The following is a 19,386-nucleotide window of genomic DNA, read 5'->3' as shown; positions in this document are numbered from 1 at the left end:
TTTTGGGTGGGACAACTGGCCTGTCGGACATAGTGACTAATCCCCTCGCTGGATTGTAGGCAACTCTTTTCGGTGGGACAACTGACGTGTAGATTTAAGGCCGCTCCATTCCCAAAGCCACACCCTTGACGTTTGCTTAGGGATGGATGAACCTACCTTCCACTCCATGGCCCAATGGATAAGGTGATGGTCTACGAAATCAGAGATTCTGGGTTTGATCCCTAGTGGAGTCGAATTTCTTAATAGTTGTCCAAAAGAAAAATAGAATTCAAAATTAGCCCTTTAGACAAGGGTTCACGGTATAATGATTGAGAAGTGCAAATTATTCTGTGGACTCGGGTCAACCTTGCAAGGTGACAGATATGGCAATTGGGGGGTGGGGGTGGTATACCCAGGGTTTCAACCGTCGGAAATAGAGACTAATCTCCTCGCTGGATTGTAGGCACCTCTTTTGGGTGGGACAACTGGCCTGGCGGACATAGTGACTAATTCCCTCGCTGGATTGTAGGCAACTCTTTTGGGTGGGACAACTGACCTGTAGATTTAAGGCCGCTCCATTCCCAAAGCCAAGGATTGAACCCTTGACGTTTGCTTAGGGATGGATGAACCCACCTTCCACTCAACCACACCCCCAGGTTGAAAGGGTTTTGTTTAACATCAACAAGACTCCATGGCCCAATGGATAACGTGCTGGTTTACGAAACTAGAGATTTTGGGTTCGATCCCCAGTGGAGTCGGATTTCCTAATAGTTGTCCAAAATAAAAATAGAATTCAAAATTAGCCCTTTAGACAAGGGTTCACGGTATAATGATTGAAAAGTGCAAATTACTCTGTGGACTATGGTCAACCTTGCAAGGTGAACGCTGTCACAACTCACCCATCATAAGGCAATTAGGGGGTGGGGGTGGTATACCCAGGGATTTAACCGTCGGACATAGTGACTAATCCCCTCGCTGGATTGTAAGCACCTCTTTTGGGGGTGGTGGGACAACAGGCCTGTCGGACATTGTGACTAATCCACTCGCTGGATTGTAGGCAACTCTTTTGGGTGGGACAACTGACCTGTAGATTTAAGGCCGCTCCATTCCCAATGCCACACCCGACATTTGCTTAGGGATGGATCAACCCTCCTTCCACTCAACCACACCCCCAGGTTGAAAGGGCTTAATTTAACATCAAGACTCCATGGCCCAATGGAAAGGTGCTGGTTTACGAAACCAGAGGTTCTGGGTTAAATCCCCAGTGGAGTTGGATTTCTTAAACTAGTTGTCCAAAATAAAATTAGAATTCAAAATTAGCCCTTTAAACAAGGGTTCATGGTATAATGATTGAGAAGTGCAAATTATTTTGTAGACTATGGTCAACTTTGCAAGGTGAACGCTGTCACAACTCACCCAAAATATGGCAATTGGGGGGGTGGGGGTGGTATACCCAGGGATTCAACCGTCGGACATAGTGACTAATTCCCTAGCTGGATTGTAGGCACCTCTTTTGGGTGGGACAACAGGCCTGTCGGACATAGTGACTAATCCCCTCGCTGGATTGTAGGCAACTCTTTTTGGTGGGACAACTGACCTGTAGATTTAAAGCCGCTCCATTCTCAAAGCCACACCCGACGTTTGCTTAGGGATGGATGAACCCACCTTCCACTCAACCACACCCTCAAGTTGAAAGGGTTTTGTTCAACATCAAGACTCCATGACCCAATGGATAAGGTGTTGGTCTACGAAACTAGAGATCTTCGGTTTGATCCCCAGTGGAGTCAAATTTCTTTATAGTTGTCTAAAGGAAATTAGCCCTTTAGATAAGGGTTCACGGTATAATGATTGAGATGTGCAAATTATTTTGTTGACTAAGGTCAACCTTGCAAGGTGAACGCTGAGATAGTAATCGGGGGTTGGGGGTGGTATACCCAGAGTTTCAACCGTCGGACATAGTTACTAATCCCCTCGCTGGATTGTAGGCAACTCTTTTGGGTGGGACAACAGATCTGTTGATTTAAGGCCGCTCCATTCCCAAAGCCAAGTATCGAACCCTTGACGTTTGCTTAGGGATGGATGAACCCACCTTCCACTCAACCACACCCCTAGGTTGAAAGGGTTTTATTTAACATCAAGACTCCATGGCTCAATGGATATGGTGTTGGTCTACGAAACCAGAGATTCTGGGTTCGATCCCCATAGAGTCGGATATTCTAATAGTTTTCCAAAATAAAAATAGACTTCAAAATTAGCCCTTTAGACAAGGTTCACGGTATAATGATTGAGAAGTGCAAATTATTCTGTGGACTATGGTCAACCTTGCAAGTGAACGCTCTCACAACTCACCCAAAATATGGCAATCGGGCGATGGGGGTGGTATACCCAGGGATTCAACCGTCGGACATAGGGCACCTCTTTTGGGTGGGACAACTGGCCTGTCAGACATATTGACTAATCCTCTCGCTGGATTGTAGGCAAATCTTTTGGGTGGGACAACTGACCTGTAGATTTAAGGCCGCAACTTTTTTGGGTGGGACAACTGACCTGTAGAATTAAGGCCGCTCCATTCCCAAAGCCACACCCTTGACGTTTGCTTAGGGATGGATGAACCCACCTTCCACTCAACCACACCCCCAGGTTGAAAGGGTTTAGTTTAACATCAAGACTCCATGGCCCAATGGATAAGGTGCTAGTCTACGAAACCAGAGATTTTGGGTTCGATCCCTAGTGGAGTCGAATTTCTTAATTGTTGTCCAAAATAAAAATAGACTTCAAAATTAGACCTTTAGACAAAGTTCACGGTATAATGATTGAGAAGTGCAAATTGGTCAACCTTGCAAGGTGAACGCTCTCACAACTCACCCAAAATATGGCAATCAGGCGGTGTGGGTGGTATACCCAGGGATTCAACAGTCGGACAACGCACCTCTTTTGGGTGGGACAACTGGCCTGTCGGACATATTGACTAATCCCCTCGCTGGATTGTTGGCAACTCTTTTGGGTGGGACAACTGACCTGTAGATTTAACGCCGCAACTTTTTTGGGTGGGACAACTAACCTGTAGATTTAAGGCCGCTCCATTCCCAAAGCCACACCCCTGACGTTTGCTTAGAGATGGATGAACCCACCTTCCACTCAACCACACCCCCAGGTTTAAAGGGTTTTTTTTTAACATCAAGACTCCATGGCCCAATGGATAAGGTGCTGGTCTATGAAACCAGAGATTCTGGGGACAATCCCCAGTGGAGTCGGATTTCTTAATTGTTGTCCAAAATAAAAATAGAATTCAAAATTAGCCCTTTAGACAAGGGTTCACGGTATAATGATTGAGAAGTGCAAATTATTTTGTGGACTATGGTCAACTTTGCAAGGTAAACGCTGTCACAACTCACCCAAAATATGGCAATTGGGGGGTGGGGGTGGTATACCCAGGGATTCAACCGTCGGACATAGTGACTAATCCCCTCCAGGTAGGCACCTCTTTTGGGTGAGACAACTGGCATGTCGGACATAGTCACTAATCCCCTCGCTGGATTGTAAGCAACTCTTTTCGGTGGGACAACTGACGTGTAGATTTAAGGCCGCTCCATTCCCAAAGCCACACCCTTGACGTTTGCTTAGGGATGGATGAACCTACCTTCCACTCAACCACACCCCCAGGTTGAAAGGGTTTTGTTTAACATATAGACTTCATGGCCCAATGGATAAGGTGCTGGTCTACGAAACCAGAGATTCTGGGTTCGATCCCCAGTGGAGTCGAATTTCATAATAGTTGTCCAAAATAAAAATAGAATTCAAAATTAGCCCTTTAGACAATGGTTCACGGTATAATGATTGAGAAGTGCAAATTATTCTGTGGACTCAGACATAGCGACTAATCCCCTCGCTGGATTGTAGGCACCTTTTTTGGGTAATCCCCTCGCTGGATTGTAGGTAACTCTTTTGGGTGGGACAACTGACCTGTAGGTTTAAGGCAGCTCCATTCCCAAAGCCAAGGATCGAACCCTTGACGTTTGCTTAGGGATGGATGAACCCACCTTCCACTCAACCACACCCCCAGGTTGAAAGGGTTTTGTTTAACATCAAGACTTCATGGTCCAATGGATAAGGTGCTGGTCTACGAAACCAGAGATTCTGGGTTCGATCCCAGTGGAGACGGATTTCTTAATAGTTGTCCAAAATAACTCACCCAAAATATGGCAATTGGGGTAATCCCCTCGCTGGATTGTAGGTACCTATTTTGGGTTGGACAACTGGCCTGTCGGACATAGAGACTAATCCCCTAGCTAGATTGTAGGCAACTCTTTTGGGTGGGACAACTGACCTGTAGATTTAAGGCCGCTCCATTCCCAAAGCCACACCCCTGACGTTTGCTTAGAGATGGATGAACCCACCTTCCACTCAACCACACCCCCAGGTTTAAAGGGTTTTTTTTAACATCAAGACTCCATGGCCCAATGGATAAGGTGCTGGTCTATGAAACCAGAGATTCTGGGGACGATCCCCAGTGGAGTCGGATTTCTTAATTGTTGTCCAAAATAAAAATAGAATTCAAAATTATCCCTTTAGACAAGGGTTCACGGTATAATGATTGAGAAGTGCAAATTATTCTGTGGACTATGGTCAACTTTGCAAGGTGAACGCTGTCACATCTCACCCAAAATATGGCAATTGGGGGGTGGGGGTGGTATACTCAGGGATTCAACCGAGGCACCTCTTTTGGGTGGGACAACTGGCCTGTCGGACATAGTGACTAATCCCCTCGCTGGATTGTAGGCAACTCTTTTCGGTGGGACAACTGACGTGTAGATTTAAGGCCGCTCCATTCCCAAAGCCACACCCTTGACGTTTGCTTAGGGATGGATGAACCTACCTTCCACTCCATGGCCCAATGGATAAGGTGATGGTCTACGAAATCAGAGATTCTGGGTTTGATCCCTAGTGGAGTCGAATTTCTTAATAGTTGTCCAAAAGAAAAATAGAATTCAAAATTAGCCCTTTAGACAAGGGTTCACGGTATAATGATTGAGAAGTGCAAATTATTCTGTGGACTCGGGTCAACCTTGCAAGGTGACAGATATGGCAATTGGGGGGTGGGGGTGGTATACCCAGGGTTTCAACCGTCGGAAATAGAGACTAATCTCCTCGCTGGATTGTAGGCACCTCTTTTGGGTGGGACAACTGGCCTGGCGGACATAGTGACTAATTCCCTCGCTGGATTGTAGGCAACTCTTTTGGGTGGGACAACTGACCTGTAGATTTAAGGCCGCTCCATTCCCAAAGCCAAGGATTGAACCCTTGACGTTTGCTTAGGGATGGATGAACCCACCTTCCACTCAACCACACCCCCAGGTTGAAAGGGTTTTGTTTAACATCAACAAGACTCCATGGCCCAATGGATAACGTGCTGGTTTACGAAACTAGAGATTTTGGGTTCGATCCCCAGTGGAGTCGGATTTCCTAATAGTTGTCCAAAATAAAAATAGAATTCAAAATTAGCCCTTTAGACAAGGGTTCACGGTATAATGATTGAAAAGTGCAAATTACTCTGTGGACTATGGTCAACCTTGCATGGGGAACGTTGTTACAACTTATCCAAAATATGCTATTGGGGGGTGGGGGTCGTATACCCAGGGATTCAACCGTCGGACATAGTGACTAAACCCCTTGCTGGATTGTAGGCAACTCTTTTGGGTGGGACAACTGACCTGTAGATTTAAGGCCGCTCCATTCCAAAAGCCACACCCATGACGTTTGCTTGGGGATGGATGAACCCACCTTCCACTAAACCACACCCCCAGGTTTAAAGGGTTTTGTTTAACATCAAGACTCCATGGCCCAATAGATAAGGTGCTGGTCTACGAAACCAGAGATTTTGGGTTTGATCCCTAGTGGAGTCGAATTTCTTAATAGTTGTCCAAAATAAAAATAGAATTCAAAATTAGCCTTTTAGACAAGGATTCACGGTATAATGATTGAGAAGTGCAAATTATTCTGTGGACTAGGGTCAACCTTGCTAGGTGAATGCTGAGATAGTAATTGGGGGGTGGTATACCCAGAGTTTCAACCGTCGGACATAGCGACTACTCCCCTCGCTGGATTGTAGGCACCTTTTTTGGGTAATCCCCTCGCTGGATTGTAGGTAACTCTTTTGTGTGGGACAACTGACCTGTAGATTTAAGGCAGCTCCATTCCCAAAGCCAAGGATTGAACCATTGACGTTTGCTTAGGGATGGATGAACCCACCTTCCACTCAACCACACCCCCAGGTTGAAAGGGTTTTGTTTAACATCAGGACTTCATGGCCCAATGGATAAGGTGCTAGTCTACGAAACCAGAGATTCTGGGTTTGACCCCAGTGGAGTCGGATTTCTTAATAGTTGTCCAAAATAACTCACCCATAATATGGCAATTGGGGTAATCCCCTCACAGGATTGTAGGTACCTATTTTGGGTTGGACAACTGGCCTGTCGGACACAGAGACTAATCCCCTAGCTAGATTGTAGGCAACTCTTTTGGGTGGGATAACTGACCTTTAGATTTAAGGCCGCTCCATTCCCAAAGCCACACTCCTAACGTTTGCTTAGAGATGGATGAACCCACCTTCCACTCAACCACACCCCCAGGTTTAAAAGGTTTTTTTTAAGATCAAGACTCCTTGGCCCAATGGATACGGTGCTGGTCTATGAAACCAGAGATTCTGGGGACGATCCCTAGTGGAGTCGGATTTCTTAATAATTATCAAAAATAAAAATAGAATTCAAAATTAGCCCTTTAGACAAGGGTTCACGCTCAACTTTGCAAGGTGAACGCTGAGATAGTAATTGGGGGGTGGGGTGGTATACCCAGAGTTTCAACCGTCGGACATAGTGACTAATCCCCTCACTGGATTGTAGGCAACTCTTTTGGGTGGGACAACTGACTTGTAGATTTAAGGCCGCTCCATTCCCAAAGCCAAGGATCGAACCCTTGACGTTTGCTTAGGGATGGATGAACCCACCTTCCACTCAACCACACCCCCAGGTTGAAAGGGTTTTGTTTAACATCAAGATTCCATGGCCCAATGGATAAGGTGTTGGTCTATGAAACCAGAGATTCTGGGTTCGATCCCCAGTGGAGTCGAATTTTTGAATCGTTGTCCAAAATAAAAATAGAATTCAAAATTAGCCCTTTAGACAAGGGTTCACGGTATAATGATTGAGAAATGCAAATTATTTTGTGGACTGTGGTCAACCTTGCAAGGTGAACGCTGTCACAACTCACCCAACATATGGCAATCACCCAACATATGGCAATTAGGGGGAGGGGGTGGTATACCCAGGGATTCAACCGTCGGACATTGTGACTAATCCCCTCGCTGGATTGTAAGCACCTCTTTTGGGTGGGACAACAGGCCTGTCGGACATAGTGACTAATCCCCTCGCTGGATTGTAGGCAACTCTTTTGGGTGGGACAACAGACCTGTAGATTTAATGCCGCTCCATTCCCAAAGCCACACCCGACGTTTGCTTAGGGATGGATGAACCCACCTTCCACTCAACCACACCCCCAAGTTGAAAGGGTTTTGTTTAACATCAAGACTCCATGGCCCAATTGATATGGTGCTGGTTTACGAAACCAAAGATTCTGGGTTCAATCCCCAGTGGAGTTGGTTTTCTTAAACTAGTTGTCCAAAATAAAAATAGAATTCAAAATTAGCCCTTTAGACAAGGGTTCATGGTATAATGATTGAGAAGTTCAAATTATTTTGTAGACTATGGTCAACTTTGCAAGGTGAACGCTGTCACAACTCACCCAAAATATGGCAATTGGGGGGTGGGGTGGTATACCCAGGGATTCAACCGTCGGACATAGTGACTAATCCCCTCGCTGGATTGTAGGCACCTCTTTTGGGTGGGACAATAGGCCTGTCGGACATAGTGACTAATCCCCTCGCTGGATTGTAGGCAACTCTTTTGGGTGGGACAACTGACCTGTAGATTTAAGGCCGCTCCATTCTCAAAGCCACACCCGACATTTGCTTAGGGATGGATGAACCCACCTTCCACTCAACCACACCCTCAAGTTGAAAGGGTTTTGTTCAACATCAAGACTCCATGGCCCAATGGATACGGTGTTGGTCTACGAAACTAGAGATCCTGGGTTTGATCCCCAATGGAGTCGGATTTCTTAATAGTTGTCCAAAGTAAATTAGCCCTTTAGACAAGGGTTCACGGTATAATGATTGAGAAGTGCAAATTATTTTATGGACTAAGGTCAACCTTGCAAGGTGAACGCTGAGATATTAATCGGGGGTTGGGTGTGGTATACCCAGAGTTTCAACCGTCGGACATAGTTACTAATCCCCTCGCTGGATTGTAGGCTACTCTTTTGGGTGGGACAACAGACCTGTTGATTTAAGGCCGCTCCATTCCCAAAGCCAAGGATCGAACCCTTGACGTTTGCTTAGGGATGGATGAACCCACCTTCCACTCAACCACACCCCTAGGTTGAAAGGGTTTTATTTAACATCAAGACCCCATGGCCCAATGGATAAGGTGCTGGTCTATGAAATCAGAGATTCTGGGTTCGATTCCCATAGAGTCAGATATCCTAATAGTTGTCCAAAATAAAAATAGACTTCAAAATTAGCCCTTTCGACAAGGTTCACGGTATAATGATTGAGAAGTGCAAATTATTTTGTGGACTATGGTCAACCTTCCAAGGTGAACGCTCTCACAACTCACCCAAAATATGGCAATCGGGCGGTGGGGGTGGTATACCCAGGGATTCAACCGTCGGACATAGGGACTAATCCCATTGCTGGATTGTACGCACCTCTTTTGGGTGGGACAACTAGCCTGTCGGACATATTGACTAATCCCTCGCTGGATTGTAAGCAACTCTTTTGGGTGGGACAACTGACCTGTAGATTTAAGGCCGCAACTTTTTTGGGTGGGACAACTGACCTGTAGATTTAAGGCCACTCCATTCCCAAAGCCACACCCTTGACGTTTGCTTAGGGATGGATGAACCCACCTTCCACTCAACCACACCCCCAGGTTGAAAGGGTTTAGTTTAACATCAAGACTCCATGGCCCAATGGATAAGGTGCTGGTCCGAAACCATAGATTCAGGGTTCGATCCCCAGTGGAGTCGGATTTCTTAATAGTTGTACAAAATAAAAATAGAATTCAAAATTAGTCCTTTAGACAAGGGTTCACGGTATAAATTCAAAATTAGTCCTTTAGACAAGGGTTCACGGTATAATGATTGAGAAGTGCAAATTATTCTGTGGACTATGGTCAACTTTGCAAGGTGAACACTGTCACAACTCACCCAAAATATGGCAATTGCGGTGTGGGGGTGGTATACCCAGCGATTCAACCGTCGGACATAGTGACTAATCCCCTCACTGGATTGTAGGCACCTCTGTAGACATCTCATTTCGGTGGGACAACTGACGTGTAGATTTAAGGACGCTCCATTCCCAAAGCCACACCCTTGACGTTTGCTTAGGGATGGATGAATCTACCTTCCACTCAACCACACCCCCAGGTTGAAAGGATTTTGTTTAACATCAAGACTCCATGGCCTAATGGATAAGGTGCTGGTCTATGAAACCAGAGATTCTGGGTTTGATCCCCAGTGGACTCGGATTTCTTAATAGTAGTCTAAAATAAAAATAGAATTCAAAATTAGCCCTTTAGACAAGGGTTCACTGTATAATGATTGAGAAGTGCAAATTATTTTGTGGACTATGGTCAACTTTGCAAGGTGAACGCTGTCACAACTCACCCAAAATATGGCAATTGGGGGGTGTCGCTGGATTGTAGGCACCTCTTTTGGGTGGGACAACAGGCCTGTCGGACATAGTGACTAATCCCCTGGATTGTAGGCAACTCTTTTGGGTGGGACAACTGACCTGTAGATTTAAGGCCGCTCCATTCCCAAAGCCACACCCGACGTTTGCTTAGGGATGGATGAACCCACCTTCCACTCAACCACACCCTCAGGTTGAAAGGGTTTTGTTTAACATCAAGACTCCATGGCCCAATGGATAAGGTGTTGGTCTAGGAAACTAGAGATCCTGGGTTTGATACCCAGTGTTGTCGGATTTCTTAATAGTTGTCCAAAGTAAATTAGCCCTTTAGACAAGGGTTCACGGTATAATGATTTAGAAGTGCAAATTATTCTGTGGACTAAGGTCAACCTTGCATGGTGAACGCTGAAATAGAAATTGGGGGTGGTATACCCAAACTTTCAACCGTTGCAGGCAACTCTTTTGGGTGGGACAACTGACCTGTTGATTTAAGCCCGCTCCATTCAGAAAGCCAAGGATCGAACCCTTGACGTTTGCTTACGGATGGATGAACCCACCTTCCACTTCACCACACCCCCAAGTTGAAAGGGTTTTATTTAACATCAAGACTCCATGGCCCAATGGATAAGGTGCTGGTCTACGAAACTAGAGATTCTGGGTTTGATCCCCAGTGGAGTCGTATTTCTTAATAGTAGTCCAAAATGAAAATAGAATTCAAAATTAGCCCTTTAGACAAGGGTTCAAATCACTGTATAATGATTGAGAAGTGCAAATTATTTTGTGGACTATGGTCACCTTGCAAAATATGGCAATTGGGGGGTGGGGGTGGTATACCAGGGATTCAACCGTCGGACATAGTGGACTAATCCCCTCGCTGGATTGTAGGCACCTCTTTTGGGTGGGACAACAGGCCTGTCGGACATAGTGACTAATCCCCTGGATTGTAGGCAACTCTTTTGGGTGGGACAACTGACCTGTAGATTTAAGGCCGCTCCATTCCCAAAGCCACACCCGACGTTTGCTTAGGGATGGATGAACCCACCTTCCACTCAACCACACCCTCAGGTTGAAAGGGTTTTGTTTAACATCAAGACTCCATGGCCCAATGGATAAGGTGTTGGTCTACGAAACTAGAGATCCTGGGTTTGATCCCCAGTGTTGTCGAATTTCTTAATAATTGTCCAAAGTAAATTAGCCCTTTAGACAAGGGTTTACGGTATAATGATTGAGAAGTGCAAATTATTCTGTGGACTAAGGTTAACCTTGCAAGGTGAACGCTGAAATAGTAATTGGGGGTTGGTATACCCAAACTTTCAACCGTTGCAGGCAACTCTTTTGGGTGGGACAACTGACCTGTTGATTTAAGGCCGCTCCATTCACAAAGCCAAGGATCGAACCCTTGACGTTTGCTTAGGGATGGATGAACCCACCTTCCACTTCACCACACCCACAAGTTGAAATGGTTTTATTTAACATCAAGACTCCATGGCCCAATGGATAAGGTGCTGGTCTACGAAACCAGAGATTCTGGGTTCGATCCCCAGTGGAGTTGTATTACTTAATAGTACTCCAAAATAAAAATAGAATTCAAAATTAGCCCTTTAGACAAGGGTTCACTGTATAATGATTGAGAAGTGCAAATTATTTTGTGGACTATGGTCAACTTTGCAAGGTGAACGCTGTCACAACTCACCCAAAATTTGGCAATTGGGGGGTGGGGGTGGTATACCCAGGGATTCAACCTTCGGACATAGTGACTAATCCCCTCGCTGGATTGTAGGCACCTCTTTTGGGTGGGACAACAGGCGTGTCGGACATAGTGACTAATCCCCTGTATTGTAGGCAACTCTTTTGGGTGGGACAACTGACCTGTAGATTTAAGGCCGCTCCATTCCCAAAGCCACACCCGACGTTTGCTTAGGGATGGATGAACCCACCTTCCACTCAACCACACCCTCAGGTTGAAAGGGTTTTGTTTAACATCAAGACTTCATTGCCCAATGGATAAGGTGTTGGTCTACGAAACTAGAGATCCTGGGTTTGATCCCCATTGTTGTCGGATTTCTTAACAGTTGTTCAAAGTAAATTAGCCCTTTAGACAAGGGTTCACGGTATAATGATTGAGAAGTGCAAATTTTGGGTGGGACAACTGACCTGTTGATTTAAGGCCGCTCCATTCACAAAGCCAAGGATCGAACCCTTGACGTTTGCTTAGGGATGGATGAACCCACCTTCCACTTCACCACACCCCCAAGTTGAAAGGGTTTTATTTAACATCAAGACTCCATAGCCCAATGGATAAAGTGCTGGTCTACGAAACCAGAGATTCTGGGTTCGATCCCCATAGAGTCAGATATCCTAATAGTTGTCCAAAATAAAAAAAAGACTTCAAAATCAGCCCTTTAGACAAGGGTTCACGGTATAATGATTGAGAAGTGCAAATTATTCTGTGGATTATGGTCAACCTTGCAAGGTGAACGCTGTCACAACTCACCCAAAATATGAGGGATTCAACCGTCGGACATAGAGACCAATCCCCTCGCTGGATTGTACGCACCTCTTGGGTGGGACAACTGGCCTGTCGGACATATTGACTAATCCCCTCGCTGGATTGTATGCTACTCTTTTGGGTGGGACAACTGACCTGTATATTTAAGGCCGCAACTCTTTTGGGTGGGACAACTGTAGATTTAAGGCCGCTCCATTCCCAAAGCCACACCCTTGACGTTTGCTTAGGGAAGGATGAACCCACCTTCCACTCAACCACACCCTCAGGTTGAAAGGGTTTTGTTTAACATCAAGACTTCATGGCCCAATGGATAAGGTGTTGGTCTACGAAACCAGAGATCCTGGGTTTGATCCCCACTGGAATCGAATTTCTTAATAGTTGTCCAAAGCAAATTAGCCCTTTAGACAAGGGTTCACGGTATAATGATTGAGAAGTGCAAATTATTCTGTGGGTTCACGGTATAATGATTGAGAAGTGCAAATTATTCTGTGGACTAAGGTCAACCTTGCAAGGTGAACGCTGAGATAGAAATTGGGGGTAGGGGGTGGTAAACCCAGAGTTTCAACCGTCGGACATAGTTTCTAATCCCCTCGCTGGATTGTAGGCAACTCTTTTGGGTGGGACAACTGACTTGTAGATTTAAGGCCGCTCCATTCCCAAAGCGATTTAAGGCCGCTCCATTCCCAAAGCCAAGGATCGAACCCTTGACGTTTGCTTAGGGATGGATGAACCCACCTTCCATTCAACCACACCCCCAGGTTGAAGGGGTTTTGTTTAACATCAAGACTCCATGGCCCAATGGATAAGGTGCTGGTCTATGAAACCAGAGATTCTGGGTTCGATCCCCAGTGGAGTTGAATTTCCTAATAGTTGTCCAAAATAAAAATAGAATTCAAAATTAGCCCTTTAGACAATGGTTCATGGTATAATGATTGAGAAGTGCAAATTATTCTGTGGACTATGGTCAACCTTGCAAGGTGAACGCTGTCACAACTCACCCCACATATGGCAATTAGGGGGTGGGGGTGGTATACCCAGGGATTCAACCGTCGGACATAGTGACTAATCCCCTCGCTGGATTGTAAGCACCTCTTTTGGGTGGGACAACAGGCCTGTCGGACATAGTGACTAATCCCCTCGCTGGATTGTAGGCAACTCTTTTGGGTGGGACAATTGACCCGTAGATTTAAGGCCGCTCCATTCCCAATGCCACACCTGACGTTTGCTTAGAGATGGATGAACCCACCTTCCACTCAACAACACCCTCAGGTTGAAAGGGCTTTGTTTAACATCAATACTCCATGGCCTAATGGATAAGGTGTTGGTCTACGAAACCAGAGATCCTGGGTTTGATCCCCAGTGGAGTCGGATTTCTTAATAGTTGTCCAAAGCAAATTAGCCCTTTAGACAAGGGTTCACGGTATAATGATTGAGAAGTGCAAATTATTCTGTGGACTAAGGTCAACCTTACAAGGTGAACGCTGAGATAGTAAATTGGGGTTGGGGGTGGTATAACCTGAGTTTCAACCGTCGGTGACATAGTTACTAATCCCCTCGCTGGATTGTAGGCAACTCTTTTGGGTGGGACAACTGACTTGTAGATTTAAGGCCGATCCATTCCCAAAGCCAAGGATCGAACCCTTGACGTTTGCTTAGGGATGGATGAACCCACCTTCCATTCAACCACACCCCAAGGTTGAAAGGGTTTTGTTTAACATCAAGACTCCATGGCCCAATGGATAATGTGCTGGTCTACGAAACTAGAGATTCTGGGTTCGATCCCCAGTGGAGTCGAATTTCCTACTAGTTGTCCAAAATAAAAATAGAATTCAAAATTAGCCCTTTACACAAGGGTTCACGGTATAATGATTGAGAAGTGCAAATTATTCTGTGGACTATGGTCAACCTTGCAAGGTGAACGCTGTCACAACTCACCCAACATATGGCAATTAGGGGGTGGGGGTGGTATACCCAGGGATTCAACCGTCGGACACAGTGACTAATCCCCTCGCTGGATTGTAAGCACCTCTTTTGGGTGGGACAACAGGCCTATCGGACATAGTGACTAATCACCTCGCTGGATTGTAGGCAACTCTTTTGGGTGGGACAACTGACCTGCAGATTTAAGGCCGCTCCATTCCCAAAGCCACACCCGACGTTTGCTTAGAGATGGATGAACCCACCTTCCACTCAACCACACCCTCAGGTTGAAAGGGTTTTGTTTAACATCAAGACTCCATGGCCCAATGGATAAGGTGTTGGTCTACGAAACCAGAGATCCTGGGTTTGATCCCCACTGGAATCGGATTTCTTAATAGTTGTCCAAAGCAAATTACCCCTTTAGACAAGGGTTCACGGTATAATGATTGAGAAATGCAAATTATTCTGTGGGTTCACGGTATAATGATTGAGAAGTGCAAATTATTCTGTGGACTAAGGTCAACCTTGCAAGGTGAACGCTGAGATAGTAATTGGGGGTAGGGGGTGGTAAACCCAAAGTTTCAACCGTCGGACATAGTTTCTAATCCCCTCGCTGGATTGTAGGCAACTCTTTTGGGTGGGACAACTGACTTGTAGATTTAAGGCCGATCCATTCCCAAAGCCAAGGATCGAACCCTTGACGTTTGCTTAGGGATGGATGAACCCACCTTCCATTCAACCACACCCCCAGGTTGAAAGGGTTTTGTTTAACATCAAGACTTCATGGCCCAATGGATAAGGTGTTGGTCTACGAAACCAGAGATCCTGGGTTTGATCCCCACTGGAATCGGATTTCTTAATAGTTGGCCAAAGCAAATTAGCCCTTTGGACAAGGGTTCACGGTATAATGATTGAGAAGTGCAAATTATTCTGTGGGTTCACGGTATAATGATTGAGAAGTGCAAATTATTCTGTGGACTAAGGTCAACCTTGCAAGGTGAACGCTGAGATAGTAATTGGGGGTAGGGGGTGGTAAACCCAGAGTTTCAACCGTCGGACATAGTTTCTAATCCCCTCGCTGGATTGTAGGCAACTCTTTTGGGTGGGACAACTGACTTGTAGATTTAAGGCCGCTTCATTCCCAAAGCCTAGGATCGAACCCTTGACGTTTGCTTAGGGATGGATGAACCCACCTTCCATTCAACCACACCCCCAGGTTGAAAGGGTTTTGTTTAACATCAAGACTCCATGGCCCAATGGATAAGGTGCTGGTCTACGAAACCAGAGATCCTGGGTTCGATCCCCAGTGGAGTTGAATTTCCTAATAGTTGTCCAAAATAAAAATAGAATTCAAAATTAGCCCTTTAGGCAATGGTTCACGGTATAATGATTGAGAAGTGCAAATTATTCTGTGGACTATGGTCAACCTTGCAAGGTGAACGCTGTCACAACTCACCCAACATATGGCAATTAGGGGGTGGGGGTGGTATACCCAGGGATTCAACCGTCGGACACAGTGACTAATCCCCTCGCTGGATTGTAAGCACCTCTTTTGGGTGGGACAACAGGCCTGTCGGACATAGTGACTAATCCCCTCGCTGGACTGTAGGCAACTCTTTTGGGTGGGACAACTGACCCGTAGATTTAAGGCCGCTCCATTCCCAATGCCACACCTGACGTTTGCTTAGAGATGGATGAACCCACCTTCCACTCAACAACACCCTCAGGTTGAAAGGGCTTTGTTTAACATCAATACTCCATGGCCTAATGGATAAGGTGTTGGTCTACGAAACCAGAGATCCTGGGTTTGATCCCCAGTGGAGTCGGATTTCTTAATAGTTGTCCAAAGCAAATTGAGAAGTGCAAATTATTCTGTGGACTAAGGTCAACCTTACAAGGTGAACGCTGAGATAGTAAATTGGGGTTGGGGGTGGTATAACCTGAGTTTTAACCGTCGGACATAGTTACTAATCCCCTCGCTGGATTGTAGGCAACTCTTTTGGGTGGGACAACTGACTTGTAGATTTAAGGCCGATCCATTCCCAAAGCCAAGGATCGAACCCTTGACGTTTGCTTAGGGATGGATGAACCCACCTACCATTCAACCACACCCCCAGGTTGAAAGGGTTTTGTTTAACATCAAGACTCCATGGCCCAATGGATAATGTGCTGGTCTACGAAACCAGAGATTCTGGGTTTGATCCCTAGTGGAGTCGAATTTCCTACTAGTTGTCCAAAATAAAAATAGAATTCAAAATTAGCCCTTTACACAAGGGTTCACGGTATAATGATTGAGAAGTGCAAATTATTCTGTGGACTATGGTCAACCTTGCAAGGTGAACGCTGTCACAACTCACCCAACATATGGCAATTAGGGGGTGGGGGTGGTATACCCAGGGATTCAACCGTCGGACACAGTGACTAATCCCCTCGCTGGATTGTAAGCACCTCTTTTGGGTGGGACAACAGGCCTATCGGACATAGTGACTAATCACCTCGCTGGATTGTAGGCAACTCTTTTGGGTGGGACAACTGACCTGCAGATTTAAGGCCGCTCCATTCCCAAAGCCACACCCGACGTTTGCTTAGAGATGGATGAACCCACCTTCCACTCAACCACACCCTCAGGTTGAAAGGGTTTTGTTTAACATCAAGACTCCATGGCCCAATGGATAAGGTGTTGGTCTACGAAACCAGAGATCCTGGGTTTGATCCCCACTGGAATCGGATTTCTTAATAGTTGTCCAAAGCAAATTAGCCCTTTAGACAAGGGTTCACGGTATAATGATTGAGAAGTGCAAATTATTCTGTGGGTTCACGGTATAATGATTGAGAAGTGCAAATTATTCTGTGGACTAAGGTCAACCTTGCAAGGTGAACGCTGAGATAGTAATTGGGGGTAGGGGGTGGTAATCCCAGAGTTTCAACCGTCGGACATAGTTTCTAATCCCCTCGCTGGATTGTAGGCAACTCTTTTGGGTGGGACAACTGACTTGTAGATTTAAGGCCGATCCATTCCCAAAGCCAAGGATCGAACCCTTGACGTTTGCTTAGGGATGGATGAACCCACCTTCCATTCAACCACACCCCCAGGTTGAAACGATTTTGTTTAACATCAAGACTCCATGGCCCAATGGATAATGTGCTGGTCTACGAAACCAGAGATTCTGGGTTCGATCCCCAGTGGAGTCGAATTTCCTACTAGTTGTCCAAAATAAAAATAGAATTCAAAATTAGCCCTTTACACAAGGGTTCACGGTATAATGATTGAGAAGTGCAAATTATTCTGTGGACTATGGTCAACCTTGCAAGGTGAACGTTGTCACAACTCACCCAACATATGGCAATTAGGGGGTGGGGGTGGTATACCCAGGGATTCAACCGTCGGACACAGTGACTAATCCCCTCGCTGGATTGTAAGCACCTCTTTTGGGTGGGACAACAGGCCTGTCGGACATAGTGACTAATCCCCTCGCTGGACTGTAGGCAACTCTTTTGGGTGGGACAACTGACCCGTAGATTTAAGGCCGCTCCATTCCCAATGCCACACCTGACGTTTGCTTAGAGATGGATGAACCCACCTTCCACTCAACAACACCCTCAGGTTGAAAGGGCTTTGTTTAACATCAATACTCCATGGCCTAATGGATAAGGTGTTGGTCTACGAAACCAGAGATCCTGGGTTTGATCCCCAGTGGAGTCGGATTTCTTAATAGTTGTCCAAAGCAAATTGAGAAGTGCAAATTATTCTGTGGACTAAGGTCAACCTTACAAGGTGAACGCTGAGATAGTAAATTGGGGTTGGGGGTGGTATAACCTGAGTTTCAACCGTCGGACATAGTTACTAATCCCCTCGCTGGATTGTAGGCAACTCTTTTGGGTGGGACAACTGACTTGTAGATTTAAGGCCGATCCATTCCCAAAGCCAAGGATCGAACCCTTGACGTTTGCTTAGGGATGGATGAACCCACCTACCATTCAACCACACCCCCAGGTTGAAAGGGTTTTGTTTAACATCAAGACTCCATGGCCCAATGGATAATGTGCTGGTCTACGAAACCAGAGATTCTGGGTTTGATCCCTAGTGGAGTCGAATTTCCTACTAGTTGTCAAAAATAAAAATAGAATTCAAAATTAGCCCTTTACACAAGGGTTCACGGTATAATGATTGAGAAGTGCAAATTATTCTGTGGACTATGGTCAACCTTGCAAGGTGAACGCTGTCACAACTCACCCAACATATGGCAATTAGGGGGTGGGGGTGGTATACCCAGGGATTCAACCGTCGGACACAGTGACTAATCACCTCGCTGGATTGTAGGCAACTCTTTTGGGTGGGACAACAGGCCTATCGGACATAGTGACTAATCACCTCGCTGGATTGTAGGCAACTCTTTTGGGTGGGACAACTGACCTGCAGATTTAAGGCCGCTCCATTCCCAAAGCCACACCCGACGTTTGCTTAGAGATGGATGAACCCACCTTCCACTCAACCACACCCTCAGGTTGAAAGGGTTTTGTTTAACATCAAGACTCCATGGCCCAATGGATAAGGTGTTGGTCTACGAAACCAGAGATCCTGGGTTTGATCCCCACTGGAATCGGATTTCTTAATAGTTGTCCAAAGCAAATTAGCCCTTTAGACAAGGGTTCACGGTATAATGATTGAGAAGTGCAAATTATTCTGTGGGTTCACGGTATAATGATTGAGAAGTGCAAATTATTCTGTGGACTAAGGTCAACCTTGCAAGGTGAACGCTGAGATAGTAATTGGGGGTAGGGGGTGGTAATCCCAGAGTTTCAACCGTCGGACATAGTTTCTAATCCCCTCGCTGGATTGTAGGCAACTCTTTTGGGTGGGACAACTGACTTGTAGATTTAAGGCCGATCCATTCCCAAAGCCAAGGATCGAACCCTTGACGTTTGCTTAGGGATGGATGAACCCACCTTCCATTCAACCACACCCCCAGGTTGAAACGGTTTTGTTTAACATCAAGACTCCATGGCCCAATGGATAATGTGCTGGTCTACGAAACCAGAGATTCTGGGTTCGATCCCCAGTGGAGTCGAATTTCCTACTAGTTGTCCAAAATAAAAATAGAATTCAAAATTAGCCCTTTACACAAGGGTTCACGGTATAATGATTGAGAAGTGCAAATTATTCTGTGGACTA

At 45.8% G+C, this 19,386-nt stretch overlaps 19 non-coding genes across 19 annotated transcripts; all 19 read left to right on the top strand.

Annotated features, from left to right (window-relative positions):
- The first annotated feature begins 664 nt into the window (after positions 1 to 664).
- TRNAR-ACG lies at positions 665 to 737 on the top strand. The gene has a single exon. It is a non-coding gene; the product is annotated as a tRNA-Arg (tRNA).
- Positions 738 to 1,180: 443 nt separating this feature from the next.
- Positions 1,181 to 1,252, top strand: TRNAR-ACG. The gene has a single exon. It is a non-coding gene; the product is annotated as a tRNA-Arg (tRNA).
- Positions 1,253 to 2,645: 1,393 nt separating this feature from the next.
- Positions 2,646 to 2,718, top strand: TRNAR-ACG. Its single transcript has one exon. It is a non-coding gene; the product is annotated as a tRNA-Arg (tRNA).
- A 442-nt stretch (positions 2,719 to 3,160) lies between these two features.
- Positions 3,161 to 3,233, top strand: TRNAH-AUG. Its single transcript has one exon. It is a non-coding gene; the product is annotated as a tRNA-His (tRNA).
- A 435-nt stretch (positions 3,234 to 3,668) lies between these two features.
- On the top strand, positions 3,669 to 3,741 carry TRNAR-ACG. Its single transcript has one exon. It is a non-coding gene; the product is annotated as a tRNA-Arg (tRNA).
- A 684-nt stretch (positions 3,742 to 4,425) lies between these two features.
- TRNAH-AUG lies at positions 4,426 to 4,498 on the top strand. The gene has a single exon. It is a non-coding gene; the product is annotated as a tRNA-His (tRNA).
- Positions 4,499 to 5,363: 865 nt separating this feature from the next.
- Positions 5,364 to 5,436, top strand: TRNAR-ACG. Its single transcript has one exon. It is a non-coding gene; the product is annotated as a tRNA-Arg (tRNA).
- Positions 5,437 to 7,031: 1,595 nt separating this feature from the next.
- Positions 7,032 to 7,104, top strand: TRNAH-AUG. The gene has a single exon. It is a non-coding gene; the product is annotated as a tRNA-His (tRNA).
- A 2,441-nt stretch (positions 7,105 to 9,545) lies between these two features.
- On the top strand, positions 9,546 to 9,618 carry TRNAH-AUG. The gene has a single exon. It is a non-coding gene; the product is annotated as a tRNA-His (tRNA).
- Positions 9,619 to 10,390: 772 nt separating this feature from the next.
- Positions 10,391 to 10,463, top strand: TRNAR-ACG. Its single transcript has one exon. It is a non-coding gene; the product is annotated as a tRNA-Arg (tRNA).
- Positions 10,464 to 11,263: 800 nt separating this feature from the next.
- Positions 11,264 to 11,336, top strand: TRNAR-ACG. The gene has a single exon. It is a non-coding gene; the product is annotated as a tRNA-Arg (tRNA).
- A 1,741-nt stretch (positions 11,337 to 13,077) lies between these two features.
- Positions 13,078 to 13,150, top strand: TRNAH-AUG. The gene has a single exon. It is a non-coding gene; the product is annotated as a tRNA-His (tRNA).
- A 438-nt stretch (positions 13,151 to 13,588) lies between these two features.
- TRNAR-ACG lies at positions 13,589 to 13,661 on the top strand. Its single transcript has one exon. It is a non-coding gene; the product is annotated as a tRNA-Arg (tRNA).
- A 353-nt stretch (positions 13,662 to 14,014) lies between these two features.
- Positions 14,015 to 14,087, top strand: TRNAR-ACG. The gene has a single exon. It is a non-coding gene; the product is annotated as a tRNA-Arg (tRNA).
- A 1,368-nt stretch (positions 14,088 to 15,455) lies between these two features.
- Positions 15,456 to 15,528, top strand: TRNAR-ACG. Its single transcript has one exon. It is a non-coding gene; the product is annotated as a tRNA-Arg (tRNA).
- A 438-nt stretch (positions 15,529 to 15,966) lies between these two features.
- On the top strand, positions 15,967 to 16,039 carry TRNAR-ACG. The gene has a single exon. It is a non-coding gene; the product is annotated as a tRNA-Arg (tRNA).
- A 1,293-nt stretch (positions 16,040 to 17,332) lies between these two features.
- On the top strand, positions 17,333 to 17,405 carry TRNAR-ACG. Its single transcript has one exon. It is a non-coding gene; the product is annotated as a tRNA-Arg (tRNA).
- Positions 17,406 to 17,843: 438 nt separating this feature from the next.
- TRNAR-ACG lies at positions 17,844 to 17,916 on the top strand. The gene has a single exon. It is a non-coding gene; the product is annotated as a tRNA-Arg (tRNA).
- A 1,293-nt stretch (positions 17,917 to 19,209) lies between these two features.
- TRNAR-ACG lies at positions 19,210 to 19,282 on the top strand. Its single transcript has one exon. It is a non-coding gene; the product is annotated as a tRNA-Arg (tRNA).
- The last annotated feature ends 104 nt before the right edge of the window (positions 19,283 to 19,386 follow it).

Source organism: Ipomoea nil, unplaced genomic scaffold (assembly GCF_001879475.1).
Source record: "Ipomoea nil cultivar Tokyo-kokei standard unplaced genomic scaffold, Asagao_1.1 scaffold0268, whole genome shotgun sequence".
In the NCBI taxonomy this organism is placed as follows: domain Eukaryota; kingdom Viridiplantae; phylum Streptophyta; class Magnoliopsida; order Solanales; family Convolvulaceae; genus Ipomoea; species Ipomoea nil.
Note: the sequence above shows the minus strand (reverse complement) of the source record. Positions and strands in the feature narration are given on the sequence as shown.